This window comes from Sus scrofa, chromosome X (assembly GCF_000003025.6).
Source record: "Sus scrofa isolate TJ Tabasco breed Duroc chromosome X, Sscrofa11.1, whole genome shotgun sequence".
Classification (NCBI taxonomy): Eukaryota; Metazoa; Chordata; class Mammalia; order Artiodactyla; family Suidae; genus Sus; species Sus scrofa.
Genome location: NC_010461.5, coordinates 103,151,777 through 103,171,044, shown reverse-complemented (window position 1 = coordinate 103,171,044; position 19,268 = coordinate 103,151,777).

The following is a 19,268-nucleotide window of genomic DNA, read 5'->3' as shown; positions in this document are numbered from 1 at the left end:
GACAAAATAAGGATGTCGAAGGTAGTGGTTTGGCAATTCAAAAGGGGAGGAAACTGATTCACATAGAGATGAAAAGGCAAATCATTGATAAACAAATGTATGCTGGGCCAGGCATAGACAGTGAGATAGACACACGGGAATTTTAACAGACTTAGCTAGGTTCCTCCCTGTCCATACACCTGGTTCCTTGTATAGTTATCTAAGGTCACTTTCCTGAAATGGCTCCTCTATCTACATTCTTTTAGGCAGTTCGAAGGAAGGTCAAAAGTTCTTCCTGAGCATTTTGGGCCTTAATTGTTCTCAGTTCAAAATAATTTGCATGCCAAAGAGACATTTTGGGGTGGCACATTTTGCTCCTCTACACACAGGCATAGGAAAATGAACAGATGTTTTTCAGAAAATAAAGATATATGATTTTACACTACCTAATAAAAACCAAAATAATAAAATGGATGTATCCAGGCTGGTGGAATAATATATTGAGTAGTAATGGTGTCAAGCTCAGTCAAAAATTTTCATGAGTAGTTTATAGTTGTGGTTTCCCACAACTATAGTTCTATAATAATAGAACTATGTCCTATTATTCATTATTAAATGCTATCACTCAAGAGTAATTTTAAGTCACCCTCAGCACTACCTTTAGTATTATCTTCTGTAGATTGTATTAACAATTCATAGAAGAAGGAAACCTACCTATGGAAGTGAGGCAGAATATTAACTCAGGTATTCAGTATAGGAACATGGACGTTGATACATTCTTTGATATGGCTATTGATGAACATTTGTGGCTTAAGCACTCCAGGGAGTAACATCCCTACAGGCCTTGTTTACTATAGGGAGTGTACCCACACCCAGATGGACATTAATCCCTAATCCCCTGTGACTCAGGTTGCAGGAAGCAAATGGCAAAGAAACTATGAGACTCATGGGACATTTCCACCCCTAAGACCCCTATTGGACAAGGAGTGATATAGATAATTGAGCAAGGCCAATAGGAGAAAACCACAACGATCTGGACCCTACATTGGTCCCCCCATCTTTTAAGAGATAAAAATCCCTATAGGACAATAGAGAAGGGGGTTCTTCTCCTCCCTCCCAGCAGTCCTGGGAGTTATTTGCTTTCCTGTAATAAAGACTTTGCTTGCTTGCTGCCGCTGTGTTTGCAGAGTTCATTCTTTGACTACGTGAACAAGAACCTGGATTCCGGTAACATCTTCCCAGCATCAAAGGGAGCCAATGCAATAGTCATCTAGTGCATTTGCCAGGCTTTCCCCTAATGTTTGTGAGGCCCAGAGTAAATGTAAAAGTAGAAGCTCATATAAAAACACATAGATATTTAAAAATATAAAACAAGATACTAAAATATCAAATATTAAATATGTTGTACTCTCCATGTTGACAAATACACCTGCATAAAGATCTGAAGTACAGACTCAAACTGAGAATTCTGGGACTCCTTGGAGTTTCATGTAAGAATGTGCTAGTGTAGGTAGAAAGTTTTCACCTTCATCTTCCCACCACCAGCTTATATCTAGCACTTGAAGTTCTCACGTGTGTGAGTCTAAATTCGCAAACAGGCAATGACCGGATCATACACGACAGTAGAACACTAATCCACAGCCTCTACAGCAACCAGCCCAGAATGATCAAGATTTGATAACTGCCAGCTACCCTAACTTTTGCCTCCATTTGCTATTCAGGACCAATTAGAAAAAGCCTAAATATGCTCCATAAGCCAATTGCATAGGATGCCCTGCTTCTCATTAACACATCTAACACTTTCTCATACAAATAACCTATCAGAGCACACCTGAAATCTTCCCTTTTTTCATGGCAAAGTATTCCTATTTCTTTGCCTGTCTTTGAGTCACTGCCAAACATTAGTGAAGGGGGTTGACTCCCTTGCTATATAGCAGGTTCTGACTAAATAGGCTCAATTCTCACTTGAGTTATCTTCATGTATTTTCACATATGTGCATGAGTATGGACACTTCAGCCTGCAAAACAAGCTTTATCCATATCTCCCTCAAATAGTGGCCTTATAGCCGCCCCCTTGGGCCCCAGAAAGACCTAAGAAAAGAGGCCTGGTTAGATTATGAAAGTGGATTGAGTACCATTGAGCAAGGAATTCTAGGGTCTTGAGTAACTTGATCAGTCTAGAAAGAAAAGGCACATATTCCAAGTGAAAACACAGTTGGCCTATAGACCTCTCACCCCATAGGAAGTGGTCCAGTCAGAGTAGGGTCAGGGCAGGGTTCTGAATCCAGGGATGGCATAGAGCTCCTTTTGCCTAAGACTAAAGATGATATTGGCATTAATAGCAATCATTTTGAGCCAAGGTCTCAACTTGAAATCTATCTAAATTTTTAAAAATATGATTCCTTCCAAATAGGAGTCAGAAAATCTCCTCAGTGCTTTCTTGGTGTCCTGTGCTACTCTCTATCAAAGTATTTACACTCTTTTGTAAATTGTGTTTGCTTGCCTTATATACCTTTTGGGCAGGTATCTTATTCATCTTTGTGCCTTGAGGGCTAACACCAAGTCAGAATTCAATGAAATATTATTTATTTGTGAAAGATTATCAACTATATGAGAAAAGCACAACAATTTTGCCTTATGTAATTCAAAGAATGAGATGACTTAGCTTTACTAGGTTCAAAATCTCACTTCCTTATGTTGCAGAGAAACTGGCAATTTTAAATGCCTCCTTTACTGCCATCAACTCTAATATTCAAAGCTTGTTGCAAAATATGTCTGTAATTTGAGGAGAAAACATTTTCCATTGTTTTTCTCTGGTTGGAGAGTTAGGAGAAAGTCTGAGAATTCTGAAAGGGGTAATATAACCACAGTTCTGAGGACTTTTTATTTTAGCTGTTGGTTTTAAATTGTGTTTTTATATGTAAGGCACCTAGGGAAGCATTGGCCTGCAACATAAATGAGAAATATTTTTAAAGTACAGTTCTTGTACCTGATAACAGGATTTCTACTATTCTGTTGTTGTTTTGTTGTGTTGTTTTGTTTATTTTATTGTGGTTCTCATTGTTATCAGCAGATATTGTCTTTAGGCCAACTTAAATCTAATTTTTCTTGAGGCACTAAGTGCACCAAAAGTCTGCAAACTCACTGATGAAAAGTTAATTTTACATTTTCCTAGAAAGCAAGGCAGGTACCTCCTAAGGAATAGCAGCAGGCTTTCACTTTAATCACCTCTGCACACTTCCAGTTGCTTCTTTTAGAATTTTATGGAGAATTACAAAAGTCCTAGCAATATTTCCATGAGAAGAGAGAAAGATGAAACTACCCTTGCCAATTTTGGTCCTGGATGGACTTAAGACATTCACGTATGGAATCAATGGTATACTATGAAGGAGAAAAAAATGCCTGATAAGTAGCTTTCCATTATTCCAGAATCCTTGTGAGCAGAAAGTACAGAAAATTCCAATTGAATGAATTAGAATGTCTTTGTATAAGTAATGTTTCTGTGGATTATTTCCTTTTTCAAAAAGTGTCAAAAATGTACCTGGACCCTGCAGATTAGGAAAACTTCCACAGAAAGAAAAAGGCATCTCCTTTATGCTCTGTAAAATATGCATGCTAGGTCTTTATTTTGAAAAAAAAAAAATTATCCTTTTAACTGGCAAAGAAACATAGATTCCGTCCTTTATTGAACTTCCTGAATTAAAAGTAAGTCCAGTAATCTATAATTATAATACATAACCTCAAATGGTCATTAAGGGTAAAGGATGATTGTGACTTCATAGAAATAGTTATTTGCTAAGTTGTATACTGAGATATCACAGAAATGCTTACTAAAAGGAAAGGATTGCTTCATTCCTCTCTTCCCCAGTATCTTACACTTTCTATTGCTGAAACACCTATCCCTAAGAGACTATGTAATTTCCTTAGCATTGAATTTCCAGACTTTAGCCCAACATGCGATTGCTGAATTCTTCTTGAAATCAGATGAAAATATTCATTGTAATAGAAAAACTTCCTCAGTAATTGAAAAAAAAAACTAATTGCAAATGATATTAAGAGAACAGAACCATCTCATCTGCTGAAAAAAAAAAAACACACAGCTTTAATAAATGGATCTGTTTTTTTGTGCTACTGCTGATGCCAGCTATGTGACCCTGGGAAAAATCATGTACTCTGTTTCTTAGTTTCTCTATTTTTAAACATCAGCAATAAAAATCGGCCATCCTAATTTAGAGTATAGTTTTAAGGAGACATGAACTAATCTTATTACTGTTTTTTTCTTCCTCTCAAGAAAAACACTATGTAAATTCAAAGAATCATTAGAATATAAAGAATGACACATTGAACCCAACAAAGAATATATGTAATAAATTTCTACAGTGCCCAAAGAAATATTCTTTTCCTACACAACCAGATAAGAATACCACACATGCTACCCTAAATACCATTTTCCCACTAACAGTCTATTATGAATCCATCATTCAATATTCTTTCTAAACCACCTTGAATTTTTTCTTTCTTTTTCTCCGTCCTTGCTTCCTTCCTTTCTTCCTTCCTTCTATTCTTTTTCTATTTGTATATTTCTCACTTCCAAAATTCACTGAGGACCCAGTATTATTTGAGGCAAAAGAAAAATACAGAGGAGAGAAAAATGGAATTCTAGAAGGTGTAAAGAAAATGAAATATAATAGGAAGCTATAAATATTTTCACTTGACTGTATCTAAGGATATAAGAGGATGAGTGATAAAAGATGAGGCAGGGGCAGATCAGGGAGGCCTTAGGTACTCTTTTCAGGGAGTTCTATTTTATTCTATAGGCGATAGAGAGATAGTGAAGAATTTAATATTTTTGCATATTTTTATTTCACCAACTGTGAGGGGAAAGGGAAAGTGATTAAAGACGTTTGGAAAGAAAATCCGTTATGAGAGTGTTTCAAGAACATAGTTGAAAGACATTAAGAGTGTAAACTGAGGTTACTGCTGTGGAGATGGTGAAGAGGGGGCAGAATTAAGATACACAGAAGGAAGGACAGAAGGGACAGATGGACAGTACAGTACATAGGACATGAGAAAGAGGGAGAATTTGAGGATGACTACAGGAGAAGGTACAGTTTGGGGAGACAACAATGGGTTCAGTTTGAGATGTGTAAAATTTTATTGTCTGTGAGCGATTTATAAAGAGAAGACCTGTATGGAGAGAGTATCTCAGTATTTCACATATGCTGTCTCCTTACACTGAACATTCTTAATCTCTTAGTTTGGTTAATACTTTGTTATCTTTTAGGTCTTACCTTAAATATTATTGCCCAGGAAGTTTAAGTCCCCTTTTTCATTTATTTGCTATCATAGTATTCAGTAATTTTCATTCCTAGAATTCCTGATTCTTAATTTATATTTATCTGTACCAATATTTAACATTCATCTCTCAAAGTAGATGGTAGAATCCACGAGAACAAGGAAAATGCATCTGTATTCTTTTCTGCTATATCCCCAGAGCAAAGAACAGTGCCTGATGAAGATAAATGATTCTTAAATGAATAAGTCTGAATTAGGTTTTAAGAGAAAGCTCTGCCTAAAGATGGAGTTGTATAGGGTATTAACATAATTACGGATAGGAAGTTGACCAAACAAAGCCACAAGGGTGGACAGAATGGCCTAAGTGTATAGAATTGGACAAGTATACAGAATGAAAAAAATCAGAACATAAGCTCCATGAGGTAGGAACACTAACTTGTTCACTTTTTTATCTGCAGAGCTTATAATACGGACTGGGATACACAGAACACTCACATATTTGCTGAATGAAGGAATGAAAACATGAATGATAAATATCTATATTTAAAGACCTGAGAGCTTTTCACATATGTGGACTTCATTACCATGCTTCCCTTACATATCCTTTCTCTGGGCTAAACTTCTCCAATTTCCTTTACCATCCCTCCCATACAGTTTCCATACCTTTTACTTCCTCATCCTTGTCCTCTCAAAATATCATGTCACTCTTAAAAGGCATTTCTCCCACAAGTGAACCAACATTGACAATGTGGTCTGATCAGTGGAAGAAAATAAACTCCTTTATTGTGGACCTTACACTTAGGTGAATGCAGACTATTTCCTGATTTTCTTTTTTTTTTTTTTTTTTTTTTTTTTTTTTTTTTTTTTTTTGTCTTTTGTCTTTTTGTTGTTGTTGTTGTTATTGTTGCTATTTCTTGGGCCGCTCCTGCGGCATATGGAGGTTCCCAGGCTAGGGGTTGAATCAGAGCTGTAGCCACCGGCCTACGCCAGAGCCACAGCAACGCGGGATCCGAGCCGCGTCTGCAACCTACACCACAGCTCACGGCAACGCCGGATCGTTAACCCACTGAGCAAGGCCAGGGACCGAACCCGCAACCTCATGGTTCCTAGTCGGATTCGTTAACCACTGCGCTACGACGGGAACTCCTATTTCCTGATTTTCATAGCAACAGTACATTTCTCATGTTCACTCTGAGTCAACAGAAACATCTGTTTTACATAAGCAGCTCTCAGGGTGTTTTACCATTCTCCTGTACTTTTGCAGTAAATTTTTACTATCTGGTAGGATCCATCCCTGTAGTTTTGATTTATCCTTTCAGCCTGTCGGATTTTTTTCTATTAAATCTTAGTTCTATATTAGTATCCTTTCAAGCTATGTCATCCACAAATTTGATAAGCTTATCTATGTTCTTTGTCTCAAGTTTTGATAAAAATGGAAAAGACTAAGTCCAATATCCAAGCCCTATAATTCTCCACTAGGGACAATCCTCCAGATACAGATCCCATCTATGAACTAATGTTCTTCATGTATATTATGAACTCTCCTAACTCATATCTCTTTAACTCCACATTGCTTTACATTGTAATTCCATTCAATTTCTATGTAACAAACAACTATAATCTGCAAAAAAAATATGATGGCCAGAATATTGTCCCAAGACAGTATGAGTTTTTCTTCAAAATGTGGCTCAAATCCTGATTCACTATGTCTGTTTCATCATCTTAATCTACTAATCTAAAAATAATGGCATATTTAATTGCACTCATATGACCTTAAACCCTATCACTTGAAAATCCTGAATCTTTAGTTAAATATTGCTATCATCATATGCCACATTTACATATAACATGTGCCTGAGGAGAGATGATACATAAAATAATAAAGTTCAATTGATTGAGTTATCTTTGACCTTGTTTTTCCATGTCAGGATCATGACATCCTAGTGAAAGAATCCAAAAGAAAAACAAAAGGTCAATAGGGCTCAGAAAGGAAAGTAAAAGAATAAAGATGAACAGTCACCTACTGTGCTGTGTTGTCTAGGATCTCCCCTGAGAGCACAGAGTCAAACTGAAAAGAAGAATGTGAATAATAGATGTCCAAAGAGATGAGGTCCTTTGCTTGAAAACAGGCTTCTAAATGTATAGTCCATTAGAGTATCTCATTAGATTTATCTCAAACAATAGATATTTCAGAAAGCTTCCTCTGTGTACCACTTTTCAGAAGAATTAAGGCTATCCCTTGCAATGCTTGAACTTTGTGTTTTGTAGAGGCTTTATTGCATGGTCTTAGTTACATATTTTTTTTTAATTTAATATCACTGAAGTACTTTTGCAGGTTTGATCATGAAGGAAAATCATGAATGGTTTCAGAAAGTTCTAGGGAATTAGAGAAGAAACTATTGTAAAGAAGAATATCTCTTTCAGTAAAGTTACCACTTCAGTTTAGATATAATGTTTAAAATATTTGTCAATTATTTGACAATAAAAGAGAATAGAGAAAGTTACAGAATTTATAGGTAATGGAAAGAACCAAACTTTATTTTTCTCACCTTCCTCCTAAAAACTTGGTTCAGACCTTTGCCGTTCCTAATTAGTTTTATGATGAAAAACAGAAACCAAAACTGTTGTAGCAGCAAAAAATTTACTTTTATGCTTGAATGGTCACCTCTAGTGATTATGCCAATAAAATGACAAATCTGCCATTGGTATTACTCTCGCTGTACCCTGAATCTGCAGGATTGTTTCCCAGATGAGATATTGATTCCAACTTGGATTACACCCACTTTCCTTGTAGCATGTAAGAAGGAGTCCTGTATTGGGAAGTGTGAAACCTAGGTTCTACTTCCTCAGGTCATCAGGTCAGGACTCTAAAGATGTTTAAGCAAAGACCTCAGCAGAGATAATTTCTCATGCAGCTGAATGCAAGAAAGAGCTTCCACTTATGAAGTCTGAAGACTTTCAAGATCTATATTGAAAATACTTTTGACATAGAGGTCTAACGTACTCTTGAAAAATGAAACAAATAAACACTATAAAAAGTGCTCAAAGATATCTGCAGAATAATACTAATATTTAATATTTACATGTAGTGTTTAGTATATGTCAAACTGTGTGTTGAACACTGTATATATGTTAGCTCCTCTAATTCTAACAAAAGTTCTATAACCATCCCTTTATAGATAAGGAATGTGAGACACAGAAAAGTTATTCAACTTGCCTAGGATCACATAGTTTGTAAGTGTCGGAGTCAAGCTATAAATCAAGACAAACTGACTTTAGACCCCATGTTCTAAAACCACCCAACTATATTGGCTCTTAATGTGTGGCCTAGAAAAAGATTAGCCTTCATTAAAATCAACCAACAAAATGCTGTCAACAGTTAAATAAATAAGTTGTAACATAACTGCTGATGGGAGTAGAACTGGAACTATATATATACATATATATATATATATATATATATATATATATATATTTACCTTGGCTTCATTAATATATACAATGTCACTTAGATTCTTTCTATACATAGGCCATGCCACTGAAGATGTTTTCTATGTATAGAAGGAAGCTGAGTGATATTGTAAAATCTGATTGGAGAAGGTCAGATAAAGCTAATCAAGTACTTGACTAGGTAAAGAGAAGGCAGCAACTCAATTAATATAAAAGAAGAATGTTAGGACTGATGTTTAATGCATATGTGTGACAGAGGAGAAACATTTCAAAACTGGATGATTTCCTCAGAATATCTAATTGATAACAGTTTTAATGTCAGGAGGTGGAAGTTTGTTTAGAAGCATTCGGTTTCTTTTGAAATTTGTTATGGACTTGTGCTTATCCACTTTTTAAATTTAAATATATTTGACATACAGCACTGTATAAGCTTAAAGTGTACAACACATTGATTTGATACATTTACATATGTCAATATGATTATCATTGTAGTGTTGGAGAATACTTCCATTATGTTACATAATTCTCACTTATTTTTTGTGGTGGGAATAACTAAGACCTAATCTCTTAGCAACTTTTATATTTATAATACAGTACTGTTGACTATAATCACTATGCTGCACCTTAGATCTCTAGGACTTATGTATCTACTAGTTGCAGGTTTGTACCTTTAAAGATCTTTCCTATTCTCCCACCTCCAGATCCTGGTAACTACCATTCTACTCTGTTTTTACAAGTTTGGCTTTTTAAAATTCTACTTACAAGTGAGATCATATAATATTTGTCTTTGACATCTCATTTCTTCTTAAGCATTGTTATAGGTCTCAAGAAAAAGTCTAAATTGCTCAGACTAGATTTTATATCTTTGAAAAATTAGTTTCTATTCAAATTCCTAAATGGCAGCAATTTCCAGTCCTGTGGTCATAGTGCTCAAAGATAAAATAATCATCTTCTAGGGACCACAGAGTACAAAGCCCACCCATTTCAATGACAACAGATATCACACTATTGTGTTAACATGACTGCTACATTATATTTCCCTTTAATCATCATCTATAAGGATGAATCAATCTATTTCAGTAGGATGTGACTGACTTACCAAAGTTTCAAAGCCTATGAAACACTTTGACAAGTCTGAATGAAACTGAATTCTCTTCATTTTAGTTTCAGGTTAATTATTTTCCTTTGCTACCATCCCCATTCAACATCTTTCTAGCATTATTTACGTAATTAGTGCCTATCTCCTTTTAATAATAGTTTTCAATAGGCATTGTTGAGATTCTATTTCAAAGGTACTCTGAAAACCATACTTTAATGTATTGATTAAAAATGAAATACTAATATTAATAAAATGACTTATTAACTATTGTTCTTTTTTTACTATTATATAAACAAAGGGATGAACAAAGAGCAAAATATTTAATTTGAGATGATCATTTAGCACACATTCTACATCTATAAAAAAGCAAGACTGGCTGGTTGTACTCACAAACATAACACATACATACACACAAAACAAAGAAAATAATTTAGCAAAAGAAGGAAAACAATAACCATAGAAGACTATGGTTCATCACTGATTATCTAAAATGTATACTGTAGCAAAGTAATGCTTCAAAAGCAATTTGGAGGATATCTTCATAGACAGATAAAATCACTCTGATATAGGAAAAAGAAAGAAGCAAAATTAACTAGCAAGCTGCAAGCTTTGGTTGACAGATTCTTTTTTATATTCTATTAGAGATAAATGGTATCCTAACAAAGAGAATCACTTTCTTCCCAGTTTATGAAAATCGACCTAGTAGGTAGAGGATCTTCAAAATAACAATTGAATTTAAACCCCTTTCCCTATTACTATATTGATTATATTCATGTGAAAGTTAATATTTAGGCTAAAATCATTTATTAGGTGATATATTCCAATTCAGAGACATCAAATTTTCATGAATACAAATTCTAATTTGCTAGGTTTCAAATTATTATTGACAGTGCCTAAACATTCCAGAAATGTTTCACCTAAATTTTATCTTTTTTTTTTTTTTTTTTTTTTTTTTGTCTTTTTGTCTTTTTAGGGCCTCACCCATGGCATTTGGAGGTTCCCAGGCTGGGGGTCCAATCTGAGCTGTAGTCACCAGCCCAGACCAAAGCCATAGCAATGCGGGATCCAGGCCATGTCTGTGACCTACACCACAGCTCAAGGCAGCGCCAGATCCTTAACCCACTGAGCAAGGCTAGGTATTGAACCCAGGTCCTCATGGAAGCTAGCTGAGTTTGTTAACTGCTGAGCCACGACAGGAACTCCCCATCTTTAACCTAATAAATCTACCACTTAATAGAAAATACACATTCTAACATGTAACACATCAAATTTTGACTTCTTTTTGAGACCCTTATTCCATTAACTCATAGTATCAAATTACCACATTTGCAGACCTGGGAATAAAACAGCTCCTGACATTTCTAGAATATACTTGAGAATTTTTCAAATGTGTGATTTTTCATTAAGTTTACAGTGCCAAACTGGTCTAAAAATTATTCAATCCATAATTATGAAAGTAAATTGTATAGGCCAATCTATGACTATAGTGTATTTAAGATACACTCAATAAAATGCCCAGCAAGGTACAGAAACATCTGCTCAGAACATGTTTGATTCAATAGTAATTTCTGTAGTCAAAAAGGAGAAAAAGTATGACATTGTAGTAGAATTAGTATTTACTGAAAAAATGTTCTTTCTTGACCAATTTAAATACTTATTGACAAGAAATCAAATCAGTTAAAACTCATACTTAAGATTGCAAAGCAAGTAGTTTTAAAAAGTTATCATTTCATCTTCTTAGATGAGTAAATCAGAATTTTCTGTTTTTAACCAAAACAAATAGAGAGGTAATTAGATGCTGAGGCATGAAAACAGTCTGTTCTCACCAAATATAGTTATAACTAGTGTTACAATAACTACATACTAATATATACATATATATGCATGTTTTTACATTTTATTTACTTTGTGGATCACTATAACACTTAATTTGAAAAAAAGGCTCCACTGCCAAGAATTTGTAAAACCTTTGATTTAATAAACAATAAAACTGGAAATAAAATTTGTCAGATTCTAAGAAGGCTCAATAGCAACAACATACATCAGTCTCTTCATATCCTTTATCAAGAGAGTGAAGAGCCAGATAAGAGAACTAAAACTTATGGACAATATTTACAACGGAATATAAGCAGGTGGTAAAAATTAGTTGATACCAGATAGGTATGGTTATCAAGAAAGCAACAAGAGTGATGTCCAATGACCTTGAGGATGGAGAACTTTGAAACAGTTAAGAGATATTCCCTAGAAAATGCAGTGGACCAATTTGTTAACAGTAAGCAGCTGAAAATGTAAGGTATTTTTCCCCTTTCCAACAGGAGATGGTTAAGAAGAACTGAAGAAGCTAAATTAGTCTAATTCTTATGAACATTTACATATGCCTCCACTAGACCTCACATCTAGAACAGCCCTATACTGAGGATGAAATTCTAGAGTAGAATAAAAATTAAGATAGGGATAATAGAGAAAGAGAATCTATTCAAGGTGGGAGAAGAAAATAAAGCTTGGAAATCTCAGACAGTAAACAGTAATATTTTCTAACACTATAAGAAAAAAACAGGAGGAGGAAACCTTTTAAGTTTACAAGAACTTTCCAAAATATTGCCTCTTTTTAAAAAATTAAGAAAATTAATTATAAAGCAAGAGAAAATTATCAAAATTAAACCCTATTCAAATTTACTATAAAAGTAAAACAGAATGGGAGTTCCTGTCATGGCGTAGTGGTTAATGAATCTGACTAGGAACCATGAGCTGCAGGTTCAATCCCTGGCCTTGCTCAGTGGGTTAAGGATCTAGCATTGCAGTGAGCTGTGGTGTAGGTCGCAGACATGGCTTGGATCCCCCATTGCTGTGGCTCTGGCGTAGGCTGGCAGCTGCAGCTCCAATTAGACCCCTAGCCTGGGAACCTCCATATGCCATGGGAGTGGTCCTAGAAAAGGCAAAAAAAAAAAAAAAAAAAAAAAAAAAAGTAAAAGAGAATGGGCAGGATAACTTCCTCAAAGACAATAAAAGCACTCCAGAAACATATGCACCCAAAGCAGATCAAAACTGTAAACTACTATTCCAAAATAAGCATGAAGATTTTAAAAAAAACAACACAATATATTTTTAAAATCAGAATTATTAACAACCTAAAAAGAAGATGAAAAAATTTAGAAAGATTAAAAGTAAAAGTAAAAAATCATTTCTGAAGTGAAACTATATTCACAAGGCACATAAGCATGAATAAACAAAATAGTTAATTTCTTAAGAAAAATAAGACAAAAAAAGGAATTTTTTAAAATAAAGACTTGAAAATAAAAAATACTAAAAAGAGAGAGACTGGAATACAGGTATTATATTATCTCTAATGAAGAAAAGCAAATTAAGGAAACAAAAAAAAAACTTTAAAAACCTAATTCAAGAAAATGTTCCTTAAAATAAATTTTGAAACTACATATTGAAAGAACATATTGTGTACATGAGAATATTGACACAGAAGTACAAATACCATGATATATTTTATTAAAATTACAAGATTTTAAGCAGAATAATATCCTTTAGGCAACTAGAAAGAAAAGTACTTATAAAGGAAAGAAAATTAAATTATCATCAGACATTTTTGACAGCAATGATTTATGCCAGATGAAACTAGTAACATTTTAAAATACTCAAGGAAAGAAATGTAAGCCAAGGATTTTATATTCAGCAAAACTAACTTTCATAATAAAGGTTTTTTTTAAGTGCATAAGCTTTCAACAAAATACAAGAAATCCACTAATATTGTGTCCAATGAATCCTTCCTGAGGAATCTGATAGAGAACCTGCTTCACACACGAAGTGACTAGAAAGACCTTAATATAAGAATAGGCTGTAAGCATTAAATATTTAGTTACTGGAGTTCCCATTGTGGCACAGCTGAAATGATTCTGACTAGTATCCATGAGGATGAAGGTTTGATCCCTGGCCTTGCTCAGTGGGTTAAGGATCCTGTGATGCCATGAGCTGTGATGTAGGTTGAAGACACGGCTGGGATCCTGCATTGCTGTGGGCTATGGCATAGGCCAGTAGCTGTAGCTCCAATTCGACCCGTAGCCTGGGAACCTCCATATTCCACAAGTACAGCCCTAAAATAAAAAACAAACAAACAAACATTTAGTTACCTGCAGAACTAAGGCTAAATTAGGTATGAAGGGAGAGAGAATATTATGTGTTATGCGATGGTTTTATGTTTTGACACTAAAGATACAATACAACCATTTTTAAAATGATGGAAAATAGAGTACATGTAAAAAACATTTTAATGTTTCGGTAATCAAATTGGAGATAGTAATAATATTGTTATTCTGAGACTAATAAGTATAAAATTAGAGATTTTAAAAAGTGAGTAGTTATACCACATTCTAATTTTATCAACCCCATGCTATGTCCTTAAGGAGCAGAATTTTCAGTGTAAAAGAAAGGAGATAATAAATTTTACAGAAAGGAAGTTAAATAAAACTCTACATACTTGAACATGAATAGGATATACATATTTTTGTTAAAAATCCATATTGAAGAGTTCTCTGGTGGCTCAGTGGAATAAGGATTCTGCAGTGTCACTTCTATGGCTCGAGTTTGATCCATGACCCAGGAATTTCAGCATGTCATAGGCACAATCAAAAAAAAAAAAAAGAATCCATATTGATACTCCTATCCAATTCAAAGACACTGATGTACATATGCTTAAGAATCTTCAGTGGCCAAGATGGCAGAGTAGGAAGACCTTCAACTTATACCCTCCCACTGTCATACCAAAATTACAATTAATTACAGAGCAACTATCAATGAGAATTACCTGAAGACTAGCAGAAAAGATTTTCTATAACCAAAGACATAAAGAAGGAACCACAGCAAACAGATACAGAGGGTGGAGATACAATATAATCAGGAACCATGCCCCTGGATGGGTGACTGACAAACTGGAGGTTAATTACAATTGCAGAGGTTCCCCCAAAGAAGCAAGGGGTCAAAGCCCTACATTGCATTCCCAAGTTTGGGGATCCTGTACCAGGAAGAAGAGCCCCCAGGATGTTTGGTATTGAAAGGGACTTACTTTCAGGAGAGGCAGAGGGCTGTGGGAACTAGAGACTCCACTTTTAAAGGGCACAAACATAGTTTCATAAACTCCAGGACGGAGGTTAGAGGCAGTAATTTGAAAGAAGCCTGGGTCAGACCCACTTGCTGATTTTGGAGAGTCTCCAGAGAGGCAGAAGGCATTCGGGTCTCACCCTGGGGACACAAACAATGGCAGCAGCCATTTTGGGGATATCATCCCACCACAAGGACTCTGGTGCTGCCAAGTGCCACTTTAGAATCCTTTCTCTAGCTAATTAGTGCCAGACATAGCCCTGCCCTTCAGTTGGTCAGCACCAGCCCAAAGATGTCCCAAGCCAAGCAGCCAGCTGGGTGAGGACACAGCCCCACCCACAAGCAGACTGGCTTCTTGGGGACCATCTGATCCCCCAGATGCCACAGGACATGGCCCAGTACACCAGAGGGCCCAGGACCCAGCCCCACTTACCAATAGGCCAGCACTAGTCTCACTACCTGGATCACAATCCCGCAGACTCCCTGTGCCCCAGCCCTACCCATCTATGGGCCAATATCAACTCCAGATCCTCAGGACACTGTAGCCAGAGACCCTGGGACACAGCTCCATCTATCAGTTAGTTGGCACTAGCCCTAGAGCCTGTCCTTACCAACCAGGGGTGGCATCAGATCCAGGACACCCTGGATCTGACACCAGATTCCGGATCCATGAGCACCACAGAGCCTAGTACCCGGCTCTGCCCCCAGTGATGGGACACAAAATATAGACACTGAAAAAAGAAAAAAAGAAAAGATCAACGAAAATAAGAGCTGGCTCCTTGAAAAGATAAATAAAATAGAAAACATTTAGCCAGACTCATCAAGAAAAAAAGATAGAGGGCCCAAATAAATGAAATGAAATAGAAGTTAAAATCAACACTACAGAAATATCATAAGAGATTACTATAAACAATTATGCACCAATAAAAGGGGTAACTTAGAAGAAATGGACAAATTCCTAGAAATGTATATCCCCCAAGATTGAGTCAGGAAAAATAGAAAATACGAACAGACCAATTATCAGTAATGAAATTGAATCAGTAACCAAAAAGTTACATAAAGTCTAGAACCAGATGGCTTCACAGGTAAACGCTATCAGAAATTTTTAGAAGAGTTAACACCTATCCTTCTCAAACTATTCCAAAATATTGTAGAGGAACCACTAACTGTTAAATACTTATGCTACGTCCAAGATGGAGTCACTCATGCTAAGCTATCCCCTTCCCCACTGCCCTACAAGTTTTAACAGCTTCCTTTTCTTGAGCATTCTGACTCTCCCAGAAATGTAACTTAAACTGACCAATCAGAACCTATCTGCTCAATCTGAACTATACAACGAAGCTCCACACCCCCTCCAGCACTTGTTATTTGTGGACTTATTAATGATGGCCATTCTGGCTGATATGAGGTGGTATCTCATGGTAGTTTTGATTTTCATTTCTCTAATAATCAGGGATGTTGAGCATTGTTTCAAGTGCTAGTTGGCCATCTGTATATCTTTCTTGGAGGAATGTCTATTCAGGTCTTTTGCCCATTATTCCATTGGGTTGTTGGCTTTTTTGCTGTTGAGTTGTATAAGCTGCTTATATATTCTAGAGATTAAGGCCTTGTCAGTTGCTTCATTTGAAACTATTTTCTCCCATTCTGTAAGTTGTCTTTATGGTTTCTTTTTGGTTTCCTTGGCTGTGCAAAAGCTTGTTAGTTTGATTAGGTCCCATATTTGAAATAAAAAATCAAATGGAAATGCAACAAACAATGGGAGTTTGGGTGAGTAAGACTATGTAATATTTTATTCATGTTACCATAAATATTACTATGTAATATTTTATTCATGTTATCATCAGCCCAATCCAACTGTATTTTTTGAGAGGTACATATCTACAGACACTTTAGTTCTGATTTTTAAAGTGGCAAGTGAAAATAGTTACCTAATAGTTATGTCTGTGTCTGTGACAGACAGAAAATAACAACTTTACTGATTTTGTTCTCAAATGAATGCAAGTTAAAAATAAACTCAGAAAATATCTGATGGGCTTTTTTTTATAAGGTTCTAAATACATCCACTAGTGAGTGGAAGGTAAAATTGGACATTTGTCTTAGGCCACATAGGGAGATTAAATGACAAAGGATGGCTTTCCATTTGTACTTGCCTTTGCATGTGATTATATTCAAACTGCTGAAGAATTTTGTTTGAGCTAAGAAAAATAACATTGACTGAACAGTGGGATTTTCCTTTAATTATCCTACACCATTCTTTTAAAAATGTTTCGAGCCAGTTTGCTAAGACATACTGTCTTCATTATTCAGCAGCATGGATTAATAGCTGCTTAAAATAAGATTTTGAGAGATGTAGCATGAAACAATGGAAACAGCAGGAGCTTCAGGTCAAACTGAACTAAATTAATTTATGTTTCCTGTGTGCCTTGGGCAAGGTACCTAACCAATTTCCTCTCAATTTCTACATTTGTTAAATGGAATGAATACATTGCAAATTCATTGTATGCAAAATACCTAGCAAGGCAACCCACATAATATGTGCTCAATAAATTATAGTTATTGTCATTAACTTTATTTTGTGTAGTTTGCCCTAAAGGTAAAACAGATAACTGGGATAGTTACAAGAATTTAAATCATCTCAGCAAATGGCAATTACTCTTCAATTTGCCCTCCTCTTTCCTCAATCACCCAATCACCAAAATAAAACAACTCTATTTCTCAGATAACTTCTACAAACAAAAACAAAGAATTCTAAAACTGGGAGAGTATTGTAGGTAAACAGTGTGATGGTTTCTTCTTTTCTTCCTTTAAGTCTAAACTGTCTTCTCTTCTGTGGACTATAAGAACTGTGGGTTTTAGTTTTATTCAGGTACCTTACTGAGGACTACAGCCCCCAGGATACAGTCTTTCATTGGCTCTGAGGGGACTGATCCCAAGGTAGAAAAGAAGCCAGTATATATATAATTTTGCCTAGGGAATTCAGGCAGTCAAGTATACATCTTGGTAAAAGGTTACTGCTTAGTCACAGAATCAGATATCTCAGTTAATTATTCTAGTCCTTTTCTGTATATAGGAAGATACATGAATCTGAGTTCATTAAAATGTTTTCCTGAGATATCTCCAACTCTCTGAGGGATCTGTTTTTCATCCTGAATTCCTTTCACAGTTTACTGCCAGTCAGCAACTGCAGTGGCTAATGACTTAATCCTTGTAGACCTGGACAGTGGGCAATATTCTTTGTTTTATATTCCCTTGCTGCTGATAGAGTGGGCTTCTCTTATTCTGCAAATCTATAGAATGTGATCACAAGCAATTTATTCATTATAATATCCATTCCTAGCAACATACTAGGAATGCTGACTTTGACTTTTTTATAAAAGAATCTATCTGATCATATGTACTGATACACACAAGATATTCATCAATTGTGCTGAAATGAACACCTGTAACTAGGAAGAACGTGAATTATGGAGTCACAGCCAAAGAAAATCACAGATTATTTTTTTGGAGGCAAATAAGGATGCATCTCAAATATATCAATAAATATCTTAACCATCTAAGTTATCCCTCCTTTATGTTTAAAAATTGAGCTATCCTACATTAGAATCTGACACATATTCATAATAAATTTCTTTAGTGAGCATTTCCATAGCTTAGTAAATTCTGTATCTTTACTATAAAAAAACACAAAGTAAGAATAAAGTATGATTTAATAAAACATTTCTTTGGATGGTTGGAAGATAAGAAGATCCAAAATTTTGAGAATGCTACAATTATTTTCTAGAATTTCTAATATGAAAATAAAAAATGTTCTTTTCAAAAGGCACATACAGTACCTCGAAGGTATTAATTATCTTAAATTTGCAAGAATAAAGAACACAGTTAGATGCCAAGTTGCTATCAGGTGTTTCAAACTATCTGTCATACTGCTAACAAAAGAACTATTTTTATGATATGCATTTTTTTTTTTTGTTTCTGCAAAGTTGTACCATTCAACAAAGGAAAAGAATCTAATAACTTTCCTAAACTTTTACAGTTAACATTGAAGAAGTATGAAGAGCAATCTCATCCTTAATATCTGCATATTATCTGATAAAATTTCTGGGCCTGTTTCAGTTTTTGTTTTTCTGGAGAGGTTACAGAAGCAATTTGCCTACTGCTTGTTACACCTTGCAGCTTTCCAGCTCTTATAGAGTTCTTGACCTGCTAATAATAATAGTAATTTTTAAAAGCCCATTCATAATAAGGACTTGTAAACTGTTAAGTGACAAGTGAAAGTTTAAAGGTATCCTATTACTTGATCTCTGCTCTTACTGCTTTAAATTTAATAAATGTGCTTAAA